This window comes from Vulpes lagopus, chromosome 6 (genome assembly GCF_018345385.1).
Source record: "Vulpes lagopus strain Blue_001 chromosome 6, ASM1834538v1, whole genome shotgun sequence".
Lineage (NCBI taxonomy): Eukaryota > Metazoa > Chordata > Mammalia > Carnivora > Canidae > Vulpes > Vulpes lagopus.
Window position 1 is genome coordinate 13,927,441 of NC_054829.1, and position 6,000 is coordinate 13,933,440.

A 6,000-nucleotide genomic window follows, 5' to 3' on the forward strand; every position below is an offset into this window, starting at 1 on the left:
CTTGGAAGATTTCTGGATACAGAACACTGACTCCAAAGACAGCTTTTACCTGATTACCTCTATGGCCTTACATCAATCACAGGAGCCAGAGCAGTGTAAACAACCTTAATATAAAACTATTCCAGGGTTGAAGTGCTAGGGTATACCTGGCCGTACGAATTTGAGATGGCACATAAGTCAACATCCATCCATTGCCTTTGTGGGGAATATTTTAAATTTTTAGTGAGTGGTTCTTAGAAATAAATTAAAAAATACACTAAAAGAATCTAAAGCTATATACATATACACAAATATATATAATGTCTCTCATAAACTATTTGAAAGAGTTGTGTTTAATAAATGAATTTTAGAGGTCATTAATTATTACATGGAATCACTTAAGATAAATAAGGATTTTTTCCTCACTTGGAACATAACATTAAAATATTTTCCAATAGAGCAATCTGTGTTATCTATAAACCACCTACATCAATGGCTGTTTTGAGTGATTTGCAAATACCTGAGGCAAAGAACCTGTAAGACCTCAGAAGATATAAGTTTGTTTTGAAATGAAGAGCCTTGGAGAACTCCACCATTCTGGAATGAACAGCATTAGTTGCAAATGTTAAGAAATAAGAAATACATATAATGCTAACATAATTTCCAGGTGTACATTTCAGTATTTTAGATAGGACATTAATGTATGCCTTAAAAGAACATTGTTTTGGGGATCCCTGGGTGGCTCAGTGGTTTGGCCTTCGGCCCCGGGTGCGATCCTGGAGTCCCAGGATCGAGTCCCTGCGTTGGGCTCCCAGCATGGGGCCTGCTCCTCCCTCTGCCTGTGTCTCTGCCTCTCTCTCTCTCTGTCTCTATCATGAATAAATCTTAAACAAAACAAAACAAAACAAAAAAACATTGTTATTTACTTGTCAGATTCCAAAGGAAAAAGAAAAGTGATAGGGTGTCCCATTATTTCCATAAGTGAATACGAATCCAAAATAATTTCTCCACTGAATTATTGTTGAGGGGAGGAAAGGGAAGAAACACCAGTGGTGATGGTAACAGACTAAGATTGCAGATTGCATCCATCTATCCATCCATCCGTTTACCAACATTTATGGAGCCTCTTTGGTACGAGGTCCTGGGAGAGTGGCAGGGGATGGCAAAGCCATAGTCCCTGCCCTCACCGATCTCACATTGTACAGTTAGGCAGTCCTGCACAATGCTTCTCTGGGTGGTAAAATCCTGCAATCCCATTGGAGGAAGAGCAATAGTAGGACAGCATGTGATTTGGTTCAAAAGCACAGGGGGGCTAGGAATTCAGAGAGCATGAGGATCAGTGGGCACCATGGCAGTCAAAGCAGGGTTTCTGCAAGAGGCATCATCTTAAAGAAAGTAGATTAAGACTGGTTAGGGAGCAGGGGAGTGAGAATGGCTCCAAAGTGTAATTCTGTGTGAGAATATTTAAGATCAATCCATTTGTCTGAGCACATCACAAATAAATCGTTGCTTGGGATTACTTTGTTATAAGGCATTTCCTCTTAAGGGTGAAATGCCTTATAATGACTCAAATAAATCACAAATGCTAAGCCAAACTCAAAAGATGAACAGAAGAGAAGTGCCATTGGCCCCCAATTACAACAGGAATCGTAACTCCTTCTGATAGCCCACGTGTGACTCAAGCACATGCAGTACCTTCGCTTCTCTTCCGTGTGTTTTCCCTCCCTCTGGTCTCATATCAAGCAGATCCTAGGTTCTGGCTTCATTTCCTCAAGGGTGGAACATAATGGCAAGAATATTCCCACCTCTTTGGTTCAAGAGCCAGGCCCACGAGAGGATTTCATTTGACAGAAGCACAGCGGCTTGGAGCACACTGATGGGAAAAGGACTTCCCCAAGTCAGAGGATATGGTCTTAGGTTGGGGACAGAGTCTGGGGTCCTTTGTACAGCCCCCTAAAGAGAAGGGACAGACAGCATGATGAGCATCATCCGAGAAGCCCTTGGGTAGCCCTGCCAGAGGGGCCAGGGGCACCGGAGGAAGCAATGCAGGAAAGCCCAGCCCAAACCACCGACCAGACTAGAATTTCCCTCACTACTTGAAAGGGTATTAGGTTGCTTTACAGAAAAAACAAAGAACTTCACCATTTCTTGCATACCTGAACTTTTTTTCTGTCCTAAATGACTTTTCTTGATTTGAACCTATAACATCTTGTTTCTTAGGCAGGAACAGAAGACCAGTTTTCTCCTTGATTTGTGAAAGATTCCTATTCTGGAAACACTTGGTTTGTGTCTGAGCAGTGCCTTCGACCAGACAATCTCCTTTTGAGGAAGGGATGGGTTGGTAGTTTCCTGTAACTAGAGACCAGGAACACCCTCAGCTGAACTACTTTTTATCTCCTTCCGGCCTCAGCAGTGAGGAGGTGGGGCCCAGCAGAGTTTATTTGCCTGAGGGAGTAGGAGGGATGAGGGCAGCAGTGGGGGTCCCTCCAGGGGGAGAGAGAGAGAGATCCAATCGGCCCCATGGCCAAACTAAGTCATAGGACTGAACTCCAGACTCGCCCAGGCCTGGCTACCTTCTGGGCACCCAGACACATACTCATGCCTGCCCCTGGGCTCTCTCCCTTCACTAGCTCAGCCCTGTGGGATCTGGGGTCCAAGATCAATTTCTTGCCAATCTGAGGAAGGACTCCCCCCCCCCCCCCCCGGAACACAGGCATGTGTGCATCTGAGAGGGGCCCACCTCCTCAGTCATCTCAGGAGCTCTTAGACGAAAGAACATGATCACAAAGGCTGACTGCATATTCTCAACGCGGCTGGAGGATCACTGTGTGGTACAAACATGGTTTTGTCTCTCCCTGAGTTTTCCTTTTCCTTTTCCTCAGTCTACCTTCTGCATGCCCCCATCCCCACCTCAATTCAAGTAAGAGAAGGATGTGACTGCAAAGGAAGAAAAAGTAACCTAGCATTTCCCTGGTTATTTATTTTCTCAGAAGTCCGAATGCTTGGTGGATGGTGATGGAATAATGAGAACTGGTAAAGGAGAAAAGATAGGGGATCCAGGCAAAAAAGTCTTCCAGAAGCTAAGAGGTGAAATAATCTCCCTAGAGCAGAGATGCTCCTCAGAGCATCTGGAAGCAGGTGGAACCAGAGGCTCTTCTTCTCCTGGAGGGCAAGGATCCCACTAGGGTAATATTTTGCATGTCCTGGTGCAGAGTCAGGGCACATAAGCCAAAACTACTGGACAATGAGTATAGGAGATAAGGGAATCCCCACATAGATGATCCTGCCTAGTCTGAGGTACAGAGGCCTGCCAGGAAGCTAAAGGTAGTCTTGGATTTGGGGAAGGCCAGCCCTGAACAGGTGAGAGCTTTCAGAAAAATGATCTCAGCAACAATCAAAAGCAAGAAGAGGTGGCCTGAGGTTATAGAAGGACCTCAAAGGGACCTGAACTGAAGGGATTAGGGAGGGCCTTCCAATGGGAAGATAAGCGGGTTGGCTCCAGGAGACTGTTTTCTCCCTGGATGTCTATGGCAGCCCCTGTGCCATGCTCCACAAGAGGAAGAAAAGGTTGCTGGGACAGAGGAGGTTTCCTTAGAATGGCTTTTCCTAGGGTCGAACCAAATACTCAAGACAGCACAATGCATCCATGGATGCCTGCAAAAGTGCACAGAGTGTGCTTGACTCTGGCCAGGGGATTTTTGGTTGCAAGGCCATACACTGAAAATGCTAGGCTTCAACTCAGTACATCTCAAGACAGTGTCAGGGTGGAGGGGTCCATCAGTATGAAACTCATTGCCAAGGCCCAGCACTAGGCTGTATGCTGGATCTCAGCACAAACAGTTGCCATCTGTCGAAGGGGAGGTGAGCATCTAGAAACATCAGGGGTCTTCACCAAAGTTACAAAGCAGGCGTTCTGCCCCAAGTTCCTTTCTGGGGGGAAGTTTATTGGAGAGGATCAGCAGATAAAGGGAGCAGGAAAGTGTAAAATGAGAATCCTCGTTTAGCAAAAATGATGTTCAGGCTTAACAGCGGTGAGGATCTCCCCCATTTCTGTATCTTTAAGCTCAGGATTCTGGGCCTTTTTCTCTGACAAGAGACCCAGAAGAAGTCCCGAAGGCCATTAGAACAAAACAAGAGGTCATGACCTTTCACAAAAGATTAAAAAAAAAAAGAGGCTAGAATAATCCAGGACTACCATATAGGAAGCTCTTGACTATGTGCTAGGTACATGCACACACAGTTAATGATTTTATTATTAATTAAATAGTTATGTACAATATTTAATACTAAGTGTTTCTGTCCTCTTATTCTATGTGGTTATCTGTACAGAAGAAGAGAATTGATTAAGTGGAAAAAATCTTCAACTCAGAATTTCACAAGTCCCTTTCTCCAGGGGGTATGCTTTCTCCTTTCCAATTTATTTTCCATTTCTTTATGTTTTAACACTAAAAGAAACTAAAGAGTCTTTCAGTCATTCCTGGCTGTCAGACTCATCGAGAAGGTTAAGCTTGACTGTCTCCTTTTTTTTTTTTACCGTAACACAAATGCAAGTCCTGTTTGCTAAGGTGGGCAGACAACTGTAGTGATGCGCCCAAGGTCACACCTTGAGGGGAGACAGGATTGGGACAGAAAATAGATACGTGCTCAGCTCTAGATTCCACATTCTTCTTATTGGAGCTTCCCTGCCATGAAGCGTCCAATCCAAACATGACAATTACATCACAGTAGAGGGAACAGGGAGGGGCTCCAGTAGATACCACTGCTTTGTCATCAATGGTACCAGATAGCCTCGGGTAACTCATCTCTCTCCAGAGTCACTTGGGGGAGTCTTAAGGCTGGGATTCAGACTTCCAGGAATCGAGGACTGTTCCTCCCCAGTGGCTGGAGGATGAGCAACCATCTGTGATTGGAGCCCCATCCAGAGCTCCCCTTCCCTTGTGTCTCAGTTACCCTCCAGGGTTGAGCAATAGCGATGCCTTGTAATGACTGTACCTGAATATTAACAGCACCCACCCCCCCCCCCAGCCCCATCCATCTCAGTGAAAAGATAAGTCAGAGCTTGACATAAGTTATAGGCTGTCCATCCGTAATATCACTAGGGAAAGCCAGAAAGTTCACCACCTATCAGGAAATGTGGTAGGCTGTCCAGGTTACATGTGAGGTACAAGTGTGTAGTGGAAAATACAAGGTAGTGTCTTCACCTTCCTCTTTTTCTGTCTCCCTCTCTTGTTCCCTGAGTCCCATCCTCCTTGAAGCAGTTATGAACGGGGGGGAGGGGGACTATTGGAGGGATGTGGGTGGGCTTCATCCTTATGGGGACTTTTGGAATCCTTCCCCTAGGCTACACCTGCTCTCCTCCTCATCCTGGATGGTTTCTCTTCACCAGATGTGGCTCCTGGGGAGGAGGATGGAGGGCACTGGCCATTACCCCGCCTCTCCCTTCTGCCCAGTTCTCCTTGCCTGCAGAGTCTGATAAAGCTGGGCAACTGGCCTTAAGCAAGAAGTTCCTCCTGCAGTTTGGGGGGTTTGGTTGTAGGCCATGCTGTTGTTTCTATCCATGTTTCCTACAGGACCCTTTCATGTCTTACAGGATTCTATTCGAAAATACCTCTTGGCATTTAGAAGTCATTTCTCACATTGGAAGACCCCACTTCCTCCTGGCTTTAGGAGGCCAGGAAAGCTGGTGTGGGGAATGTTTGGGAGTAGGGTATATTAATAGTATTTGTGTGCCTTGGAGTAGTTTCTGTGCTTTGCAAAAGTTTAGTTTAGTTTGTTTTTTTAAAAGGTCCATCCCATGAACTTCACGGGGTCCAGGAGGGTAGGTGGTGGTGGTAGTGCAGCAGTGGGCAAGGTATGGGACGAGACTCCAGACCCAAGCAGACAGAGCCTGTGCCTTTCTTTAGGCAGGGCTGTGACAAGCAGTGACATTGTAGCCCATTGCCCTGTGGAGCACAGCAGCAGTATCCAGGGGCCCCATTTCCTGGGGCCATGTGGGCCAGGAAAACCTTCCCGGCCAGTCAC